At 38.8% G+C, this 25,046-nt stretch overlaps 1 pseudogene; it reads right to left on the reverse strand.

Moving 5' to 3' along the window:
- Positions 1-9,494: 9,494 nt before the first annotated feature.
- Positions 9,495-9,644, reverse strand: LOC123393893 (annotated as a pseudogene).
- Positions 9,645-25,046: the final 15,402 nt, after the last annotated feature.

Below are 25,046 nucleotides of genomic sequence, written 5' to 3' on the forward strand. Positions count from 1 at the left end.
ACTTCAAGACATAGCAACAGAAACTATCCAAAATGAAACACAGAGGAAAGATAACTTAAAAAAAAAAAAAAGAAAGAAAAGAAAAAGGAAAAAAAAAGAAAGAAAAAAGAAAAATGAGCAGAGCATCACCAAGCTATAAATAACTTCAAGTAGTCATATACTGTACAATTGGAGTCCTGAAGGTCAGCGTGGAAGACACAAGTTTTTGAGGAAATAAGAGCTGAAAATTTTTTAAATTGGATGAAAACTATAAATCCATAGATCTAAGAAATTCAATGAATCTCAGACAAGAAAGATGAAGAAAACAATTAAAGAAAACAGCCAGAGAAAGAAGTTATGTTACATACAGGAGAACAAAGATGAAGATGACTGAGTTCTCACCAGAAATAATGCAAGTGAGAAGACAATGGAGCAACATATTTAAAGTAGTGAAAGAAAAAAAAAAAAACTGTCACCCTAGAGATCTTTGGTCAGGGGTAAAAATTTTTCAAAAATCAAAGGCAAAATAACATTATTTTCAGATATTACAAAGGCTAAAAGAATTCATTAGCAGACATACTCTTACAAGAAATTTTAAAAATAGTGTCCAGGTGGATGGAACTAAAGGAATAACACTAGAAATGGTCATTATAAGAGCAAATATTTAAAATTTCTTTATTATTTAAATCCCTTTAGAAGAGGAATTGACCGTTCAAACAAAAATAATTACAAAGTAGTGTGTAGCTTATAACATGAGAAGTAAAATGTGTGACAACCATAGTACCGAGACCAGAAAGGAAGTAATGAAAGTGAGCTGCTGAGAGGTTCCCATACCACGTGTGAAGTGGTCTAATGGCAATGGAAAGTAGACTGTGACGAGTTAAAGATGGGTCCTACAAACCCTAAGACAACTAAAATAACAAAACAGAGTGACAGTTAATAATACAACTAAGGAGATAAACTGGAATCACAAAAAAATTAAATAACCCACAATAAGGCAGAAAAAGAGGAAAAGAGAAGAAGAGGTGGGAAAAATTGAAAACAAATAGATGATATGTATACACCTAACTGCATCAATAATCACATTAAATACAAATGATCTAAATATCCAGTTAAAAGGCAAAAATTGTTGGACCCAAATAAATGTTGGCTATGAGAAACTAACTTTAAATATAACAGCACACATAGATTAAATTGAAAAGGATGGAAAAAGACATACCAAGATAAGACTAAAGAAAGAAAAGCTGGAGTAACTACTACCGAAAATACTACTACTATATTACTATCAAATAAAGTTGATTTCAGAGCATCAAAATATTAGCTGGGATAAAAAGATCATTTTGTAATAATAAAGAGGTCAGTTTGAGATCACCTCACAGTCCCAACATTAAAAACCTAATAATGGTGTCAAATATATGAAGCAGAAACTTAAAAACTTCAAGATGAAATAGAAAAATCCACAGAATAGATATATTTTTTGAAATTATTTTTTATTTTTAAATAGGCTCCAATGCAGGGCTTGAACTCACAACTCTGAGATCGAGACTTGGGCTGAGGTCAAAAGATGGACGATTAACTGACTAATGCATCCAGGTGCCCCTATAATAGATGTTTTGATACCCCTTTCTCACTAACTGATGAAACAAAGGGCAAAACAGAACAACTATTCAAAAGATTTGAAAAATAGTATATAAACCAACTTGACCTGACTGATATCTGTAGAACAGCAAAATAGACATTTTTTTTCAAGTGCACACAGGACATATAGACCATATCCTGGTTATAAACTAAGTCCCCATGAAGTTAAAAAGGATTCAAGTAATACAAAGTATATTCTTTGAACACAGTGTAATTATATTAGAAGGTAATGACAGAAATCTCTCTGAAAAGTTCCCCAAATATTTGGAATTAAATAAGACATTTCTAAGTAACTTATGGACCAAAGAAGAAATCAAAAGGGAAATCAGGAAGGTTTTTAAACCAAACAAAAAAGGGAAAAAAACTTTCTTAGTTTGGGCAATGCCATTTATAGGTATATTTATACAACTAATCATCTATATTATAAAGAAGAAGTATAAGGTGATGGATGTTAACTAGATTTGTGGTGGCAATCACTTTGCAATACATACCATTATTGAATCATTACATTGTATACCTGAAACCAACATAATGTTATATGTCAATTGCACCTCAATTTCTAAAAATTTAAAAATTAATAATTAAAAAAAGAGAAAAGCTCAAATTAATGGCCTCAGGTTTTCCCTTAAGAAACTAGAAAAAGAAAACTGATTAAATCTCAAAGTAAACAGAAGAAAGGAAATAATAAAGATCAGAGCAGAAATCAATAAAATAGAAAACCAAAAATGATAGGAAAAAATAACTGAAATCATACGCATTTTTAGAAAATATTGTTCTTTTCTAAACATCTAAAAATCTTTGGATTCTAAAGATTCTAAAAATTCCATTAATTGTGATTAAAAGAATATAATCAATGAGCACCAATTATGAACACCAGAAATAAAAGAGAAGGTATCAACATAGATTCTGTAAATATTAAAAGAATAATAAGGGAATAATTTAAACAGTTTTATGCCAATAAATTAAGAACAATTCCTTGAAAGATAAGGCATTTTTTTAAGCCAAAGAAAAACACATATATTTATAGACCCATATTTATTAAAGGAAATAAGAAATAGATTTGGTAATTAAAAATCTTCCCCACCCTGCCCCCTTGTAACTTCAGTTCCAAATGGCTTGACTGGTAAATTCTACCAAATACATAAGAAGAAATAATGCCAATTCTATAAAAACTCTTCCAGAAAACTGAAGAGGAATTAATCCTTGCCAATTCATTCTCTGAGACCAGCACATGATTTTGATACTAAAACCAAAGACATTGCAAGAAAAGAAAACTGAAAACCCACACCCCTCATGAATATACTTGCAAAAATTCTAAACATAATTGTAGCAAATCAAATCCAAGAACAGATAAAAAGAATAGTATATCATGATCAAGTACAGTTTAGCCTGGAATGCAAGCTTGGTTTAGCATTCAAACATCAATTTGTCTTTTTAATGAACTTATTTTGTGTCACCTCACAAAAAGCTGGAAAAGTATTTGACAAAATCCAACATCCATTCCTGATAAAAATTCTTAACAAACAAAGAGTAGAAGAAAGCTTCCTTTAAAGGTCATGTATGAAAAAAATTCACAGCTAAGGGTGAAAGACTGAATGCTTTCCTACCAAGATCAAAAACAAGACAAAGATATCTGCTCTCACCACTCCCATTCAATATCATACAGGAGATCCTAGACAGCACAAGGGAAAAAAATATGTTTAAGTGTACACTGCATGATTCTATTTATATGAAGTTCTAAATAAGTGATTGCCCAGGATTCAGCCTGAGACCATGTGAAGTAGGAGGGATGGAATTGAAAGGGAACTAAGGAAAATTTAGGGAATGATGGACATGACAAGTTCATTACCTTGATTGTGAGTATAGTTTCACTGATGTCTGTGTATGTCAAACTTACAAAACTATATGTGTAAGTTATATGCAGTGTACTGTATAGCAATTATACCTCAGTAAAGCTGTTAAAAAAAAAAGTAGTGGGATAGACAAAGAGGAAAAAATGAGAATGGGTTATAAATTCAAAGATCAGTGTATGGGGTAAGATACCGGGGTGGTCTGGATTAGAAAACACAGAAAGAACTTATTTATTAATGAGTTATATTGCCCCCAGTGTCTAAGTAATTCTCTAATAGGAAGTTAGGTGTATAGGGTTAAACATTATCTTTTTCTAGTCATCAGGGTGCCATTTAGTGGCTCTCTAGAAAACCAGCTATAATTGCAGTAATGCAATAATTGCTCAGAGCGGAGCCAGTGACTCCCTGGGGACTCAGCACAGCTCTCAAGACTTAGAGCATCTGACGCTCAGACAGAGGTCTCAGATGCACGCAGAGACAGGAATATGGAATCTTCAACGTCCTGTCCTAGGGAGAACCTGAACTAACTCTGAAGTATTTCCCAATTTCCCAGGTTTCCCCCGTATCCTGGACCCTTTCTAAGTCAGCCCACTAGGCAGAAATAACAAAAGTGAGGGAGCTGGCAAGAGCAGTGCTCACTGCTCACCTGTCTTGTTGCAGCTTCTGGGCTAGGAGCTTAGAGCACAGCCCCTTCTGCATAGGTCCAGGACCACAGATAGAGTCTGTGCTGTGGCTTCCCATGCAGAACATATTTCTTATCACAGCTGTCTCTAGGCACTCCATGAACCTTTTCTTAGCCAGGTCTTTCTCAAGGTTAAAATATGGAAATAAGTACCAAGCTTATCTCTTTATTTCAATAAATCTTACCCATTAAACTTGACTTTGTGGCTATTTGTGTGTGTATGTTAGATATCATCTACTGGGTTCTTCCATGAGTCATACACTGTTCTACAAATCTTATGTGGAGGACCTGGCTGGCTCAGTTGGTGGAGTATGCAACTCTTGATCTTGGCTTCATGAGTTTGAGCTCCATGTTGGGTGTAGAGTTTACGTAAAAATAAAAACCTTATATAGATTAACTCATGTAATCCACATAACCCTGTGGGGTAGGTGGTAGTATCATCTTCATTTAAAGATGAGAAAATTGAGGCATAGAGGGGTTAAAGTAACTTGTCCAACTTTTCAGTTAATAACAAATGATGAAGACTGGATTTGAACCCTGGTGTTCCAAACATGAGCCCCTGCTCAGTTGATCACAACACTAATACAGCTGAGTGAGGGTGAGAACATGATTGGTTGTGAGCCAATCTACTTTCCAAATGAAAAACATTCTCTTGTGTGGCCACAGATGCCTTAAAATGTTTGCTTTTCGGTGACAAGCAGTATCATGTGGAAGAAACAGAATGGCTCATTGTAAAGCCATTCTGATGACTTGAAAAACAGCCTCACTGCTCAGTGAATGCCAGCAGTGCCCAGTGCCGTCTCACCCAGAGGGCCTGGATTGTCCTCCCTCTCATCTCTGCCCAAACACTGTTCTTGCAAGGAGTGGAGGCTGTAAGGTCAGTGAGAAAGGCAGGCACTGGAGCATCAGCCAGTGGAGAATTGTTGCCCATTGCCTGAAGCTACCAGAGAGAAACAGGCTGGAGCTGCGCCTCGTGCTCTGAGGCTCTAAGGGAGAAAGACACAGGAATCAGATTTTAAATCATGATAAGAAAGAATTAGAAGGAAATGCTCCAATATTTTAAGAGCAAGTACATCTGGTCGGTAGTATTATGGTTATTAAGGATTTTTCCCTCTAAAGATTTTATTTATTTGACAGACAGAGATCACAAGTAGGCAGAGAGGCAGGCAGAGAGAGAGAGAGGAGGAAGCAGGCTCTCCGCGGAGCAGACAGCCCAACGCGGGGCCCGATTCCAGGACCCCGGGATCACGACCCGAGCCAAAGGCAGAGGCATTAACCCACTGAGCCACCTAGGTGCCCCGGAATTTTCCCTCTATATGCCTGTATTTTCCATATTTTCTAACAAAAACCTATAGTTAATGTAATAATCTTTAAAAAGATAAATGATAGGGGCACCTGGATGGCTCAGTGGGTTAAAGCCTCTGCTTTCGGCTCGGGTCCTGATCTCAGGGTCCTGGGATCAAGCCCTGCATCAAGCTCTCTGCTCAGTGGGGAGCCTGCTTCCTCCTCTCTCTCTCTCTGCCTGCTTGCCTACCTGTGATCTCTGTCAAATAAATAAATAAAATCTAAAAAATAAAATAGAAAGATAAATGATAGAAAAACGTAAGTACGCATTTTCTGGCAGAACTTCCAAAAGACAGAATAGGCTAGAAATGTCAAAAGCAGGACTTAAAACACACACACACACACACACACACGCGCGCGCGCGCGCGCACGCGCGCACATGCACACATGCATGTGTACACACACATACACACACAGTTAACTAGGAAGGATAAAGTTTGAATGGACCCCATCAGAGGTAATGAGATTTCTTTCACAGAAGATAGTCACACATTGGTTGAATGACCTCTTGATGGGGATATAGTAGAGAAGATTCAAGCATCTGCTTGGGGAGTCAGCCTAGAACCCTGCTATCAAAAATAGGGTCCATGAGCTGGGCATAGGCATCTACTGGGAGCTTTGTTAGAAATGGAGTATCTCTTCCCCACCCTAAGCCACAAGAGTCACCTGAGAAGTATTTAAGTATTTGGCCTGGCTCAAAACTGGGGACTTCTTATTCAGAAGTGTTATGTCAGGGTCATGTTTAGGAACCCCCAGACTAGAAGATGTTTCAGAGCTCTTGAAAACTGGAGAGTCTGAGAATCTCAACTTCCCAACCTCGGTGGGCAATGCCCTAACAACCAGTTGCTTACTCCTACCCTAAATGCCAGAATTCTGCCAGCCCCAGCCACCTTGGACATCCTGCTCTTGGGACATATTTGGGGCTTTGACCTGTGCTAGCTTGTGATATGGGAGGGGGTCACCCTACCACTAATCAGAGAGTGGTAGGGATAACCTATGAATGTTTGTGTTGCCCCTTAAAGTGGAGCAAGTGTTAACTTTCCTTCTCCCTTATTGGCCTATATGACCATTCTTGTGTCTGGTCCTGAGTTCTGATTGATTCCTGTTCGTGGTCTACCCCCAAAATCTCTCTAGAACCTAAAGTAAACTAGTTATATTTGAGTACCCATCCTGTACTGGAAACTTTTATTTGTTACCACATTAAAACTTTCTCAGGATGCCTGGGTGGCTCAGTTGGTTGGACGACTGCCTTCGGCTCAGGTCATGATCCCGGAATCGCAGGATCGAATCCCACATCGGGCTCCCGGCTCCATGGGGAGTCTGCTTCTCCCTCTGACCTTCTCGCTCATGCTCTCTCTCACTGTCTCTCTCTCTCAAATAAATAAATAAATAAATAAATCTTTAAAAAAAAAAAAAAAACTTTCTCCTCACATTAAGGAAAAGTGATTAATGTTCCCATTTTTCAGGTGAGAAAAATCAAGGCCTAGGAAGACTAAGGAACATGTTCAATGTTATATAACCAGCAGGAGGTAGAAATTTGACCCCAGAGCTGCCTGATCACAAATTTCTATGTTCATCCCATTGTCCCATCCACCAACCTAAATTCCCATTGGCAACTGGGCACCTACATGCTCATTCCAGTCTAGCGCCATGGGTTTAGATAATCCTATGCAACAAGATGGAGATATTTTTGCCTGCCAAAATGTGAAGGCTGGGAGATTGTGAAAGACAAAGCAACCTGGTGGGGCCATGAGGTCACACATCAGAGTACAGGCTTCAGAAACCTGCAGAGTAAAGAGGAAGGGTGGAATGGCTAGGGAACAGGAAACTGGCAGGTGGTTACACTCTTCATGGAGCTAATCATCTATCTCTCTCACTGGATTAGAAATTCTAGGAAGATAGGAATTTTGTCTTTCTATCACTGATGTACCTAAAGCACTTACGACAGCAACTAAAACACAATACGTACTCAAGAAATGAATGGATGTATTTGCCCCTTGCCCTCCACAAATATCCAATAAAATTACAAAAATTGTGAAGTACTCTGTGCAATTGGATTTCTTGTGAAAGACGATGAGGGATGAGGTATTATTGCACCCAGGTTAGAGCCGTGGTTTGGTGAGGACATGGATGCAGGAGTAGAGATAGAGAGAGCCACAAAAAATAAGTATGGGGGTACCTGGGTGGCTCTGTGGGATGAAGCCCCTGCCTTCAGCTTGGGTCATGGTCCCAGGGTCCTGGGATCAAGCCCCGAATTGAGCTCTCTGCTCAGCAGGGAACCTGCTTCCTCCTCTCTCTCTGCCTGCCTCTCTGCCTACTTGTGATCTCCATTTGTCAAATAGATAAGCAAAATCTTAAAAAAAAAAAAAAAAGTCCCCAAATGTATAGTACTTGTGTGGTGGGTCCTCAATAATTCCTAGTTGTGAGGGTGGATATTTGAGTAAAGTTTATTTAAACCTCAGAGGGTAGGAAACCCCCAACTGACTCCTGAAAGACCTCAAAGAGACAAATGTTCCAGATGACAACTATATTCTCCCTAACTTTTAAATACCAACCAACATCCTCCCCCTGCATGTACATTGGGCCAGATACCAAGAGTTTCCAATATGGGGACAGAAGCAATTTTCTCTTAGGCACCAGGTCTGTTTCCCTGTTGTCTCTATTGATGCCTCTTCTTCAGAAAGGCTGATTTAGGTCAATGGCTGCCTAACTCTAGTCTGTAAGGTCTTGTACTCAAATTCATGTTGTCCTTGGGGACCCATAATGTCTTGAATCCAAAGAATCCAGTGCTATGACAAAGACTTTCATTCTCCTATGGATTTTGTCTTGGCTTCCAGGAGTGATTGTTGGTCTATCTGCCTCATCTGCTGCACACAGCTGGGTTACAAACTACTGCTAGGGATTAGGAGCACAGGCTACAGATTTTTCTCGCTCATCTTTCATCTTATCTCACAATCATCAGTGCATCAGCCTTGCCCTTCCTGAGGCCTGTGAATGGTTGGTGCCACCCCCTGCATATTCTTCACACTTTCTGTTTATATTCTTATCATGGGCTCAATAAATGGGCCTGACTGGGGAGAATTTGGATTACTCTGATTTTTAAAAGTCCTGTTGGGCAGCAGTTGGTATCACTTAACCTGACTCTAGGGAGGAAAATCCTGAAGGGATGGTGAAAGTTCTAAATTTCCTTCATTATGCTTCTGCATAATTTTTGTGCTATTCAGAGTTTTGTTTCTGTACCATAGGCTCTACTTTTATTTAAATTCACAGGCCTTAATAAAAAAATGTTATAGAGACACATTCCAGAACACTAGAAAGATAGTCCATGACTTTGAAAAAGGAGAGAAGTCATTATCTTTTTTTTCCCTTTTCTTATGTCCTGTATAATAGGCACACAGTGATGACAAGCAATAGCAATGTTAATGAGATTAGGTGTAAATGATTAACTATTATGGACTATTACTATGGTTATTGTGATTTGTATGGCTCTATTGTTGATGCCTAGCAATTAAAAGATTCAAACTAGATTTTAACCATAAGGTACTGGGTATTAAGAAAAAAATGTACATACAGGAAAGCAGTAAAGAGCAACTGAGTTTTAAAATTATGGAAGGTCTTTGAACAGGAGTGTTTGCTGAGAAGTGATGCAGAATTTACATGTGGGTAGGTGTAGGATGTTAGTAAGCAAGGCAATGTGGTGGAAGGTATTGGTGATAATAAACTGTAGAGTGCACTGAACTCTGCTCTTCCTATTGTAGAGACAGAAGGGGGAGATGCCTGTCCTCAACCTGCATCATCCTCATCTTCCATCTTCTGGTACCCCGTGACTACTTCGAAATGCTCTCTTCCCAATTTGCTCTTTCTATCCCTACTGCTCCCCTTCTTTTCTCTCATCCTTGAATTTTACAGCTTCTCTCCACACTACTCTCAGTGCTATGTTCATTTCTTACTATACCTTCTCTTAGAGACCTTACTCACTCTCAAGGGGTGAACTACAACTTCTGAACTGCTAACTCCCAGACCTTTATTTCCTGCTCTAGTGTATCTTTCCAGGCAAGGGCGCACATTGCCTACCTGACTTTCTACTTCAATTAGCAATAATCGCGCCTCGGGTAACCTCATTGGCTACGATACTGCCACTGCTCAAAGCTTGACTGACTTTCTACTTCATTTCCAAATGATGCATCACTTAAAGTTCAGGATGCTTCAAAATGAACTCTGTCCAAGCTAGTTTCTTTCCCCAAATTCTCTCATTCCAAGTATGGTATCACCATTCCCTTAATTCACAGCTGTCCCTCACCCTCCATATCTAATCAGTCCTCAAATGGCATGCTTTTGATCTCCACAATTCTCTCATCCAGCCCATATATTCATGCCCATTTGCCACTGCCAGAGTTTGGGAGCTTAACCCTTTTCTGGACTGTTAAGATGGCCTCCTAATTGATCCTCCTGCCCTTAATCTCATACTGTCTCATTCCATCCTAAACTCTGCTGCCAAGCTAATGTTTTTCAAACGCCTCTGGAATTGTTTCATTTTCTTTTTTTAAGATTTTTTATTTATTTGACAGAGGTCACAAGTAGGCAGAGAGACAGGCAGAGAGAGAGGAGGAAGCAGGCTTCCCGCACAGCAGAGAGCCCGATGTGGGGCTTGATCTCAGGACCCTGAGATCATGACCTGAGCCGAAGGCAGAGGCTTTAACCCACTGAGCCACCCAGGAGCCCCTGTTTCATTTTCTTAATAAAAACCCTCCTAGACTGTGGGAATGCAAGCTGGTACAGCCACTCTGGAAAACAGTATGGAGGTTCCTCAAAAAGCTGAAAATAGAGCTACCCTGCGAGCCAGCAATTGCACTACTAGGTATTTACCCTAAAGATACAAATGTAGTGATTGGAAGGAGCAGGTGTACCCAAATGTTTATAGAAGCAATGTCCACAATAGCCAAACTATGGAAAGAGCCTAGATGTCCATCAATAGATGAATGGATAAAGAAGATGTGGTATAGTATATATAATGGAATACCATGCAGCCATCAAAAACCTGAAATCTTGCCATTTGCAACAACATGGATGGAACTGGAGGGTATTATGCTGAGCAAAGTAAGTCAATCAGAGAAAGGCAGTTATATATGATCTCACTGATATGAAGAATTTGAGAGGCAGAGTAGGGGCTTGTGGGGAAAGGGAGGGAAAAATGAAACAAGATGGGACCGAGTAGGGAGACAAACCATAAGAGACTCTTAATCTCAGAAAACAAACTGAGGGTTGCTGGAGGGTAGGAGGGATGTGCTGGCTGGGTGATGGACATTGGGAAGGGTATATGCTATGGTGAGTGCTGTGAATTGTGTAAGACTGAAGATTCACAGACCTGTACCCCTGAAATAAATAATACATTATATGTTAATAAAAATGAATAAATAAAAAATTCATACAGCTCTTCATTATTCATTGTTTAAGAATAACTCATGTAATCATTCACTGAACAAATATTTACTGAGCACCTAATATATACCATGTTGGGAGCTGGCAGTGAACAATATGGAAAAGATTCTTGTTTTCATGGCTTTTGAGAAGGTAGGTAGTAAACAAGCAAAGAAATAAATTGATGCTATGAAGGAAATGAAATGTAGTAATGATAGAGAGTTGCTGGATGGGAAGGGAATTGCTTTCACAAGTTGGTCAAGGTAGACTTTTGGGAAGGAATGACTTTGATCAAAGACCTACATAATGAACAGGACCTCGGCATCTGGAGATCTGGGGGAAAAGCATTCTGAGCAGAGAAAACAGCAAGTACAAAAGCCCTCGGAAGGGAAGGTGAATTGTCATTCCTGGCCCTTCCCATGTTGAGCTGAGCTAGCTTCTTAGCCTTATCTCATATAACAACTCCACATGATACTCAGGTTCCAGCCAAATCATCTTTCAAACTGTTCTCCACAAACATGCCTTTGTATTCCTGCTTGCATCTTTCCATTTCATGTGGAAAGCCCTGCTCTTTCTTATGACTATTGAAATCCAACAAAAACCCAGTGAGAGGCCACCCCTTCTGTGAAAGCATCACTGATAACCCCCCAGCCAAGTCCAGTTTCTCCTCACTGAAATCTTATTGCACATGCTGGAAACTCTCTTACTTGCGACATCCAGGTGGTGCTATAGGAGGCTGCATTCCTAGAAAAGGCATGTGATTTTAAGTACAAAAGATGAATCTGAATTTTCTCATGGAGACTGTGTCATAATGATGGGTTTTCTCCCAGTCAAGGACCTGATGACTGGAATATAGAGAAATGTTCTGAAACAATAAATTTGAGGAACTCTAATAAATTCATATGCTATCTCAGAGCTATTTGTATTTTATTTTTAAACTCCATGATAATATATACACTTATTTTCCATTATATAAAGCATAAAAGCAGAACCAGTCTGGTTGAATCAGAGAAAGGAAACCCAAGAGCCATCCTGCTCAGCTTCTTCGCCCTCTGCAAGCCCCTCTGCCTCCGTTTCCACCCCTCACCTCCACCCCTGAGTCCTTGACACCTTTGTGGAACACTAGGACTTCAGGAGTATGATTCAATGATACGCAATCTTACCCAACATAAAGCATATATAAATCAATTCAATTACCCTCATATTTTAATTTTCTTTAGAAGAAATTTTATGGAGGCTTTGAGGATAGAGGTGTCAGGGAAGGACATTGCTATAAGGCTCACAAATAAGAAATGGCCAAAGTATTCACAGGACAGAGGTTCTGAGATCGTATCTCCATCTACTTTTGTTTAGCCAACTCCTCATATTCCTTTAAGTCTCAAATTATATGTCATTTATTCCCAGAAGCTTCCCCTGACTCCAGCCTGGGTTATATTCCTCTGATATGATTTTGTGTCTCACTCTTCACTTTGTTACGCACAGATCCCTATTGCAAATGCTTGGTACACATTAACTGCAACGGTAGCTCTTCCACTGTTCAGTGAGCAGCTCCATGTAAATGGCAACTGTGCCCATTTTGTTTACTTCAGAACTCCCAGTACCACTAATGCATGGCACAAGGTGGGTGCTCTGATATCTGTTGAAGGGATGGGTGGATGAAAACAGGCAAGGAGCAATTCAAGGCAGGATAAGACAAAGAAAAGGGCCTTACCAATCAGAGCCCATGTGTAGGCACTCTGATGCCAGCAGACAGTGAGCAATCTGCTATAGAGTTATAAGAAGTATTCTGAGTGCCCTATAGCATGGCTCTGCGTACATGTTTATCTTTTCTTCTAAACTGTAAGCTTGTTGGAAGCCTCCACCTATAGTTTATATCCATTTCCCTGAAGGTAACATGCCTAGTATCCATGCCCTCTTCTTTTAACAGTCCCTTTTGGCAAGTACTCTTGCAGTCTTGACAGCCAGGTGCTGTCAATGGACAGACCAGACTCTCAGCTCCAGAGTGGGTTCTTCAAACCAATCAGCATTCCTTTTCCCAGCAGCTCATGAGATTGATTCAAGAAGAAGTACATAACCCAGACAATGGGCTGTTAGCAGTTCTTAGTTGGGGCTTCTGGGAAGGCGTTGCTCAGCAGAGAATTCATAAGCACAACATTTAGCTCTAGACTGGGTCAGAGTCTTTGTCTCGTGGCCATCTAGCTGAAAAACCTTGGAGGAATTACTTAATTTCTCTGTGTCTCAGTTTCTTCACATGTAAAATAGACAATGAAATTGTAGAAGTATATACATATATGTACCCTAATACATATATACTTCCCTTCTATGTATCTATATCTCTACCCATGTCCATCTATCTATTGCTTAGAAAGGCACTGAAGTGGATATTAATTACAGTTGATCATAGGAATATTTCACAACAATGTGTATTGTCTCAAATTATATGTCATTTATTCCCACATACACAACAATGTGTATTCACAACAATGTGTATTGATATACACATTTATCAAATCATCAAGTCATATACCTTCAGTATATATAATAAAGGAGAAAAAAGATGAAAAACACGCTTCATCCATGGATCAGTACATATTGTTTCCACTGTTGTCATTGTTATTATTCCACAGGCTATGGCAATAAGAAGATGTGAGGCTTTGGGCTGCGACCATCTTGCTGCCTCAAGGGAAGCCAGCCAGAGAGTGAGGACAGCACAGAAAACAGTGAAGTTCAAGAGTCAGAGAACTGAGCCCAAAGACATGATTCGAGTCTCTGGACTAAGCCCTGCCTGAAGCCAACCTTATCCCTACACTTTCAAAGATATGAGCTGATGAAGTCCCTTTCTTATGCAAGCCACTTAGGGTTATATTTGCTACTATTTGGAGTGCAAATATTCCTTTTTGGCTCACTCTTCTTTGGTGGCAAGGGAATAAACAGCTTTTTGAATACAAATGTGGGAACTGGGTGATCTAAACTCTGTTAGTCAGATTTGTGTATGTCATATCATTTAACCTTCATTATGACCTTATATATATGTATGACAGGATAATCCACTTTGGATGTGGAAACTGAAGCTTACAGGGATTAAGTGATTTTCCCAAGGTCTAGAGCTAGCCAGGGGTGGATGTGAATCATCTACCCTCTGATGCCAAAGCCTGTGTTCTTCCACCATAAACTTTACCTCTCTCCGAAGGAGGAAGAACAGATAAGACCCTGAAGGGTAAGTGCTCCTTATTTAGATACTTGAAAAAAACATGGGGTGAAATTTAATTCTTCCTGACTTTGATACTGTCTCTGTATCATACAATAAAACTCAATCCTAGGGACAAATGCTAGTTAGTATCCAAATGTTTAGAAAATCAATAATCTTGATTTTGAGAAAAGGAATTAATACCATATTTGAATATTTAGGCTCAGATCTCATTTTCTTAGAGCTACCTTAAACCAGCTGAACATTAAAAATAGAAAAGATCATGAAATTAATGTGTAGGAATTTTTTTCCTTTCTTTTTCCCCCTTCCCACTTTTAACCCCAGGCTCTGGGTAGGCAGCAAATAATGATTTCCTTTCAATTAATTATAGATGGCCACAGTCATACAAAAGGTTGTAATCCACAGCTCAATATTAGTAGCTTGGGTCAAAATGTTATGTTGGCAAATGTTCCTGTGGTGAATTGTGATTGTCCTATTTTTAATAGTTATTTCCCTCCTGCTCTCTGTAGAATCAACCTCTTACAAATCCACTCATAAACTGTTAGCAAGAAATTTTAATTATGAAGAAAATTATATGGATTCTGAGCTACTTCATGACACCTACTCTGCCCACACAATTCTCTACATGATGATCGAGGGCCGTCATTGGAGGGGCTCTGTCCCATATGCTGGATTGAAGGCTGCTAGTGACATTTGTAGTAATTCTAAACCTTCCATGAATAATTTCCAGGATTTCTGTCACTATAGTTTTGCAATTCATTATTCCTGCTGTCACTTGTAATACTTAATTTTTACAAAAAGCACAAGTTGCAAACCCTCATTTATTACTAGTATAAGTTCTTTACCCTACAATAGCCCCAGTGAAGAAAAGATTATTAAAGTTGGTTTTTGAAATACAAAGACCATGAAACAAAACTTAAAGATAACTTTAAAAGTAATAATTTATAAAAAGAAGTATTGCTAGGTGCATCTTTTCTAGGATGTGCAAGTAATTCTTCTAACTCACCTCTTCTGATTATATTTGGTGTTAATTTTATCTATGTTTTTGTTTAAAAGAATGATTCTGCATAAAAATGCAACAGAAGAAGAAGAACTCTGCCCCTGAAGTTGCTTTGTGGCATTTATTTGGAGATACATTGGATAATACTTTCAGCAACTAGTTAATGTATGTTTTTACCATAATCAAAATTCTTTTCTCCTTCAGTGCAAAGGCTTATCAAGCAGGACTTGTGGCAGCAGGAACCTGTTAGAGAGGGTTTCTGGGATACTTTATACCATTTTCTTACCTAGAGTTTAGGACAAAGAATGTTACTTCAGAGTGAAGCCTTTGGAAGAGGGAGACCTGAGGAATTGTCAGCCTTGCCCCTTCTCTGCTGAAACGTATACCTGAGGGGTTGTACAATGGATGTAGCATGGTGCTTTGGATATAATTCCAGTGCAAATAAAAAATGATATGGTTTTACTATAACCCACTATGCATGTTTACCAAAAGCAACTTGCTGTGCAAACTGTTCAAAAAGGTCTTTGGGCAATCCATTAGAAAAGGTAGCTGAAGGTAACTTGGTTAAGTTGTGCTCCCTGGACTCTCTTATCAGGCCAAATCTTCTGTCAAACAACTTATTTTTAACATGTGTCCACATCTTGGTAATCTGGCCCTTCCACCTCATCCAGGGAAGGGAGCAGTTTGGAAAATCAGATGGCCTTCTTTCCTGGTTGATCCTTTGCAGCTTGCCTTGACTTCCTCTACCTTCTACTCTAGAAGAACAGAGTCTGTCTGTAGACCAGGGATAGGTTATGTATGGAAGACCCTCTAACACAGTGGCTTATCCATTCCCTCAGCCAGGCCGACATTACAAAAAACTTCTTAAACTATCCTTAGTTCTTTCCCTTAGATTCAAGTAATATAATCTCCTGGACATAATCAAATTGTGGTAGGTATCTCTGGTTTGTTTAACTTGTTCCCATGCCTAGTCTACAGGCATGGACACACATTCCTAGCCTTCTGATTGATTCTATTGGTTGTTGCAAATTCTCCATAGAGCCACTTTTTCGAATTCTTTTAACCCCTTCTCCACTCCCCAGCCCAAGTGTCTGCTTCTTCTCCCTGTTTTTATTGTTGTTATTGTTTTGTTTTGATTTATTGACATCAGGTCTAGTCTTTCTCAACACAAGATAGAGTGGAGGGGATACATAGGATCTAGACCCCGCAGGGAGGGTGGATTATCAAGTCACCTGAAGCTGAAATCTTTCCAAAAATCTTATTTTTTGCGCTATGAAGGTCACACAGACTTTTACTCCAGCTACTCCCAGGCTATCTCAGCACATGAGTATATATCTCTGTCCATGTCCAATTAACACAGTGACCATCTTTTCATATTTCTGCTACTCTTCTGTAACTGTTCCTATTTTCAGTTATAACTGTCCCATTTTCCTGCCTGTGTATTTTCCCCCTCCATTAGATTTCACGCTTCTAAGAGGAAGGAGCCATATCTTCTATTTCACTTTAATATCCTAAAATCTATACAAAGAGCCTTAATGGATGCTCTTGGCTGCCTGATATGTCTTAACAAGTAGCTTTCATTCTGTGGTGCCCTGGACTTTGAACAGGAAGCTTGTCATGTGGAGGTGCCTCCTTTGACCTTGAGCAAAGCTCTAAATCATAGTCAGCTGTGTATTTTCCTTTCATCATAAAAATGCCACTGCCAAGGAGTTGTGGTCCAACACAGACTCAGGAATCAGACCCCAAATTTGACCCCACTGTTGATGCTGAGAACAAGAGGACTGCAAGTCATACCCTGGATACTGGTGTTTTAGCTGTAGGGAAACTATGAAATGAATAGTTCCGCTGACAAGGATTCAGCCACTCTCTTCCTCTTCGAAGAGAACACTTGCTTGACAGGCTCCTGATGACATTCTTTTTGTCCCTTTCTTGTATTCTAAAAAATAAAACCAAGGCCATTCGCAGAATAATGACATCAAAATAACACTAAGCTTGTGAATGGGTGTAATGAATGCAGAGAAAATTGCTGGCAATTAAGTCTGAAACACTGTCCCTGTCTTTCTAGGCCTAGCAACGCCTTTCCCAAACTGCTTTCTTCCTCCTCCATCCTGCCCAGGTTTTTTGAGGACATTTAGACATTTGGTCACTTTAGCCCTTGCTACGCTTTTTTCTTGCAATTTGTTGAGGAGTTTGTTGCTTGCTCTTTTAGTGTTACAACTCCTTTCATTTACTGGGGTTTTTAAGGAGGTTGTGAGTGATCTCAGGGAGGACAAGATTTCAAAAGCTCCTAAACTGACAGATAATGATGACACTAGGGTGAGCCAGCAAACAAAGAGCAAAAACTAAGATCAGGGTTTAGGGAAAACTGGCATTCAAAACTTGATACAGAGATCTGAGGTCATTCAATCAGGCACTCAGAAACCCAACACAGCGTATAGTCAATGATGAGGAATACAGGTCAAGACAGAAATGGCCTCAGGTTTGACGATGGGGGATATTGGATTCGATATTTTATTTTGACTGATTATATTTCATAACTGAAGTGGCAAATGAAGGACTTTATTGGTTATCAGATAAGCACTGTTAAGGAAAGTTGGAGGCACATTTCTGTAACTCTGTCTTTTGATTAGGCTCTTGAGCTTCATTGGCTCTTGATCCCATGAAAAGTGATAGATACCCAGTTGTAATTTTCTTTTTTTGTTTAGAAGAGCATTGTTTTCTCTCTTTCAAATTTAATTTCAATATAACTACCTCTCCCTGGCTTATGTGTAATCTTAAAGGGAAATTTAGCATATATTTATGAGAATCAGTTCTCCCGGTAAGGAGAAAACGCAGACTTACTCTATAAATGAGGCCAGGGAGAAGGAATCCTTTTATAACACTAATCTTGAATCTACTTTAAACCTCATTATTCTTTTTTTCAGTGTACGCTGATACTCCTTGACCTACCTTGAATTATTTTATTTTCCATGCCCTTACCTACTTTGACATGAATATCCATGCTTTTCATTTCTTTTGATGCTCCTAATGTTTGAAATCATGCTGAGAATCTTTACAATTTAATAAACAGAGAAGTACGATATATTTACCCTGTCCCTGTAGATACTCAGGTCTATCTCACAAAGAAAATGAATTCATCTCTAAGGTTCAGGGCTTCCCAACTGCTTCAAAGTCATGCACTCATATACATTGATGTGAATATGTACATATACATACAGGGCTTAAGAAACAGGGTCCCCTGCGCACTGCTGCAGCTGGGTTCTGGACTAGTGAAAACACAGCTGGGAATTCTTTTCAACTCACAATGGGCTCTACTCCAAGCTGTAACCATCACACTGCTTGTTTTAAAACACTTATTCAACTCCTAGGGAACATACAGATTCCTGCAGGGAGTAGTGGGGATAGAAGAAGGCACAATTCTGCCTGCCAAGATTTAGAGGGCATGAACCAACCTCTCACGAGGGATGAGTTAGAGCAGAAGAGTCTGGCATTTTCTTCATTTGTTTCACATTTATACTCTGGCAGTAGCTAAAGTCAATACTAAAAGTTGGTTGACAGTAAAGGTAGAGGAGAGGGGAAAGAAAGGTAATTTTGATTATTTGATGTTAATAATGACATCCCAAATATTTTCCACTGCATTTCCATTGCAAAGAAAAGATTCAATTAAGAAAGAACAGTTAAGGTTTAGTCAATTAAGCAACAGCCTTCAACTCAGGTCATGATTTCAAGGTCTTGGGAGTCAGCCCTACATTGGAGTCTGCTTCTCCATCACCCTCTGCAACCCCCACCCCCCAGCTGGTGCTCTCTCTCTCTCTCTCAATAAATAAATAAATAAAATATATTAAAAACAACAACAACAACAGTTAAGTTAGTTTGAAAAGTTCCCTTTTAAAGAGAACAAAAATTTCAAAGACAATGAGAGTTAAATAAACCCTATGCTGAAACTGACACATAAACATCAGACTTTTGAACAAACTCTTATTCTTAGAAAGGCAAAATGTTCTCAGCACAGCATGGGGTTCATCCACAAAAAGTCCTTTCCCTCTCTAGTTTATTCTGTTTAATTATGCAAACAGATGTCAGAAGGGGGTTATAAATGTTAATTTTTGCTCTGGATTCTTTAGCTTCTAACTACCCAGGTCTCTCTTCTTTTCTCACCATGCCTGGAGTCATTGGTCAGTCCTGTACTCACTCACTTTTTAGGGAACAGCAGCCAAACTGGGCAGGGTGCATGTGGATATACACATAAAATTCAAGTATTATTGTCAGCACTAAACTTTGAAAGGATGAGAAACTGGCTCTATGCCCTGTCATGACTTGCAGTTGGTCTGTTGATACATAAACTTTGGTTGGAGGAAAATAGGTCCTCTGACAATAATTCTGAACGTTAATTTTAAGTGCTCTCCCACAGATTTATTTAACTTCCAAAAATATCATGCTTCAAATTAATGGTCCATTTGTTTGAATTGAATGGATGCAAAAACGGTGAAGATGATACTCCAACTCTCAGCTCAGAGGCAGAACTCCTGATTACCTGCTAGGTTATCTGAGGAAGGGGATAAGAATGTGAACAGAAGTTAGTATCAACATTCTTCACCCCAGAAATAGAGTGACTGAATCAAGACAAGCAGTGTTTATTTTATTTTTGAGAAATGCAGTGTCTCCCCACCTATTCTCCCTGCTCTCCAAAATTGAATAAGACCTTATGCTAAGGGCATCATTTCCTTCTCATGATTTAGGCATTATCTTTGATAACAAAACTGCCCTTTATTCATTCACTCAACAAATATATTTATGAGTGCAAATTACTGGGCAGGTTCTGTGGCAGATATTAATGAAACAATAGGGAGTGAGTTAATACACAGTCACTGCCCCTGCAGGGAGCTTAGAATCTTGAGGAGAAAGACAAGTTAACATGTGACTGAGTGACTGCAAAGAGAAGGATAAAGATCATTCTGATGGTTACTAGGGTACTTGGGAGCACATGGTAGGGAAACCCAACCCAGATATTTGGAGAAGGGGTTAATGAATACTCTCTGGAGGAATAGAGAGGGGTTGACTAAGAGCAAAAGAATCAGGAGGTATGGGAAAGGAGTTCAAAGTTGGAGTATGTGGGAGAATTTTTCAGGAAGATAATGTGTTCAGTTGTGGCTAACAGTGGGGAGTGAATTTCCCATTACCTAGAGCAGTCAAGTTCCAATCATTGTTTTTGTTCACACTCTCCAATGTAAGAGAGGTCAATAATGAATATTTCCACTGAGTAGGTAAATATGGAAAATGACCTGGTTTTGAACTTGTACCCATAGAGGTAGGTACATCAAGGGGTCATTTTGCCTTAGAATGGGATTTCATGCAGGATTATTACTTGCTTGTCCCTGTGACTCTTTTTGATAACTAACAACAACAGCCTGTAACTTTATTTTTGAATTTTACATACAGTCATGTGGTATATAATTCAAAAAGAACCAAAAACAACAACACACACACATAGTATGTGTGTGTGTGTACATACATGTTTATATATACTTTTATATGCCTTTATTTCCTCAATAGTAGATGAAGATTATTCCTAATGGGTAAATTAAACAACTCCCCATGTTTTTAAAAAATGGTTTCCTACTGTTCTGTTTTATGGATGTACCATAAATAGTACTACTATAAAGACATTTAGGTTTATCCAAATTTTGATCTCACAAATAACTCTGTGCCAGTAACCTCGTACATTCCTGCAGGTTAAGTTTCTAGAAGGTGAATTGCTGGATCAAATGTTATGTGCATTGTAATTTTGTTTGATATTGACAAACTGTCATCCACAGAGCTATGTCAACTTATATGCTCATTAGTAATGTACACAAGTCCATGTTTCCCCACAGTCTGTGTAATTCTTATATATTTACCAATATAGATTTTTTTAAAAGATGTATCAGATTAATTTTAATTTGCATTTTTTCTCATTATAACTGAAGTTAAGCATTTTCCCTCTTTTCTAAAGAGCTACTTATATGTCTTTTTGGGGGAATTGTCTTTACATAAATTTTTATTCCATTTCTATTGTGTTTTGAATTTTCTACCCATTCAAGGAGCTCTTTATACAAAGACACATGATATATAGGACACATAGTTTTCTTTTACATTGTTTAGTGTGAACCTGAATACTTCTGGGGCCCAGACTTATTTTAGGGAACACCCCAGTATAGTAAATGGGGTCTTAAACACTGATTCAAGTGATTTAGGGAATTCAGAAATGTTTCCTAAGAAATATCCTGACTTGGGTTTCAGATACTCCTGCCCTTCTCAACAAAGGAGACTATGCCTTATTTTCATCATAAAATATCCTTACCCACTACTCAACTACATGATTTTCAAAGCCAATGAGTCAGCAGTGACAAGATCATTTCATTCAGCACCCCCAAGGAAGTAGAAATTTGGTGTGCTTAATACCAGCTACCATGAAGAACTGTTTGAAGGTAATGTCCTCCAAGTGTGAGGTATGATAAGGTATAGGGGCAACGCTATCTGATTACTCCTCTAGCATCATATTCTAGGTTTTGTTTGTATTTCATTTGAAGACCTCAGGACTACTCACTAAAACATGGCCCTATAATCCCTTTAAGAACTGCCTTCATTGCAGTGATAGTTTCATGGGTATATACTCACATCTAAATACATCAAGTTGTATATATTAGAACATACAGGACTTTGCATGTTAATTTTACCTCAGTGAAGCTTCAATAACATAGTTTTTTAAAAGCTGTCTTTAATTTGTCAGCAAGCATGAGAGTTTCTCTCAGAATTTGTTCCAGGAAAAATGCTGTTTCCTAAAGCATTAATTTGTTTTCTCCTTTTACAGAACTAAAGCTTGAATTCTACCCCCATACCCCCCTCTTTTATTTAAATGCCTTTAATTATTGTTCTTGCTATTGATGATTAATTTAATTTTTGTGGAGGAGGGGTGATCCAGCTTATCAATAACCAACAATTTCCATCAGCATTTCCCAACCCAATCTGTATATTAAAATCTTCTGCAGAGATTGAATACTTCCCTATGTCCCAGACAATTCAATAAACATATCTGGGAGTGGGTCTATTTAGCAGCTGCCCAGGTGATTCTGATGCTCTGTGAAGCTTGAGGACAAGTGAACTAACTAAGGTAAAACTGTATTAACACTCATAAGTTTGAAATGACATTGAGGGGGAGAGCTGATTGCCCTCTCGCTCTCATTAACCTTGAAGCACTGGAAAGGAAGATTCATGCAGTATTTTCCCACAAAACAAGAACGTTTCCTAGAAAATCTGACTGAAGTGTTAATATTGTCCTGGGCTTTTGAGGTGGGATTTTGTTATTTCACACTCCCACTTGGAAAAGCTCATTAAAGGCAAGGATCATGTCTTAACAGCTTTGTATACTCACTGTCCTACCTCTTGCCAGGCATACAGTCTGTACTTAACAAATGTTTGTGAAAGAAAAAAGGAATTAATTTATAATTGTTGCAATTACCCAAGAATAAATTGAACACTCCATAACCGCTTTGCCATTTTATACTGCATTTAGTCACTCAACTAGAAAGCCTGTTATGAAAATGAACTGGTCTTTAAAAATCACCTAAGTAAATATCCTATGAAACAGACATTAAAGTATACAGAGAATAAAGACAGTCTCTATAACTGTGTTGTGTATTCCATCCCACCACATATATGTATTTACCTGTTTTATCTTGCCTCTTTGACAACATCTCTTTGATGTTCCTCTCTATAAGAAGAAAGTGAATCAGTGTGGGAGGAATGCTTTCAGAAAGAGATGTGGGTGGAAAGAGAGATGGGGGAAAGGGACAAAAAGAGAGGGATAAAGAAAAAGGAACAAAAGTATGAAGTAAGAATTAGTTCTACACCATATGCAGTTAATGGGAGAAAAGTTGAAAATAATGTTCATGAAATTTTTCTATAGGTATTGACCCTTCAGATACAGATCAAGGATGGGGTGAAGAGAGCAAGAGTGTAGTAAAGGGACTTTGACCTATAGAAAGGGAACCCAAACCAACAACACAGATAGCATATCATTTAAGGGCATTTCCCTGGCATCCCTTTCATTATGGCTCCACAGCCCATCCCATCTCTATTATTAATTCAGGAGAAGTTCACTGAGTACTTAATATTTGCAAGACATGGTGCTTATGTGAATATGAAGAATTTATCAAGATGATTGGAAAGGGAATTCTGTCCTCAGAGATCTTATGTCCATACCTTCAACTATAATTTAAATAACAAGTAATATTTTCCATAAAAAGGTAAAGATACAATGGAATTTTATAAGAAAATTCTCCACTGATTCTCATTGGCAACCCTTTTGATGTTTCCTTTTCAAGGTGGTAATATCTCTAAATGTCTTAACTTCCTACAATCAGCCTATTGTGCCTAAAAGGAAATAATTTGCTTTCTAAAATTACAAATTACCTCCCAATTCCTGAATTCCACATAATTATTATTAAATAATATTTTTTAAGTGGCCAGATATGTATTTCATAGCTCTAGACTGTTAAACACACAGCCCTTGTCTTTAAGGAGTAGATAACCCCTGTAGGACATCAAATAATATATGAACATACCATGTATATATGATGGAGTCCCCTGCTTATTTATAGGAATGAAGTAAAAACTGACATAGACATCTTTGGAGGTTCTTACAATCAATGTATTGGTACCGGAGAGTCAGAGCCAAGGTTGACACCAAAGGAAATCTTACAAGAGTTGGGATTCAGCTGATGCAAAGGATGTAATGGAGCTAAATTCAAAGTACCAGAGTACCCCACTTAAATAAAATGTGAAGGCTGTTTCAGGGGATGGAAAAGAAAGACACATTTTTTAAATCCTAGATTGAAGTAACATCTGAGATATTTTTAGAATGTATAATTTTATCATTTTATGATTAATGATAGACTTGGAAAGGGCTACTCTTGGGCATATCTTAGGATTGCACTAAGAGAAACTTGGGTTATGAAGGGAACCTGTTATTCTGATGTATGGCAATCCTTTCTTCTCATTATCTGAAAGAAAGAGACCTCTGTGGCCAGTCCAATAGGAAACACTGATTCTAAAGTGGCAAAGGCCAGGACAGAGAGGTCTTAGACTTGTCAGGTTCTATGCTTTTGTACTTACTTGTTCTTTGCTTTGTTTCAGTGAAAAAATTCCTTTTGAAAAGAAGGAGGAGGAGGAGGAGAAGTAGTTGTGGCAGCATCAGCAGTAGTAGTGGTAGTAGTAGAGCTTCTGTTTCAGCAAACCAGTGGCCTGGAGATTGATGGGTAGATCTCATTTCGGGCGGTTCAGCCAGGGGGCAAAATGGGGCTCAAGGTAGACAAAGCTGGATGATTGGAAGAGGAGGCGAGGACATTGACTTCTCTTCACCTCCGTCTATCCTTTACCAAATGGCCGACCCTAAGCTAACCTGAGCGAAGAGAGGGAGGAAAGCCTAAAAGGAGCAATTAGAGGTGACTGGTTCATCAGAGCTTCTTGGACTTAAGGGTGACATGGTAAGGAGGTGCAGGTGGGCTCTGAGGAGTTATTGTTAAGGAGAAAAGCCACGTGGTCAAGGGTGGGGGAGATATCCTCTTGGAAGCAGCATGAACCATTAAGAAGCAGTCTCCTAAGGCAGAGCATGCAAATCCTGTGAACTGCTGCCACAGATCTGGCTGAGTTGGCTCCAGCACTCCATATTGTACATGTCATTGTCAATTTGCTAAACCAGGCAGTGGCTGTAGCCACCATTTCAGGGGCCTCATAAAGTGAAACTGCATTATAATTTCAGCAGTGTTAAGAGAAACTGAAGGTTTCAACAAAATGAAACACGGGAACTATAGATATGAAGCTCTATCTTCCCTGAAAACAGCTTTATAGCATATAAAACCAACTTTCCTTTCTGCAATTAAATCAGGA

This window comes from Mustela putorius, unplaced genomic scaffold (assembly GCF_011764305.1).
Source record: "Mustela putorius furo isolate JIRA1106 unplaced genomic scaffold, ASM1176430v1.1 tig00001063_pilon_pilon_pilon, whole genome shotgun sequence".
Lineage (NCBI taxonomy): Eukaryota > Metazoa > Chordata > Mammalia > Carnivora > Mustelidae > Mustela > Mustela putorius.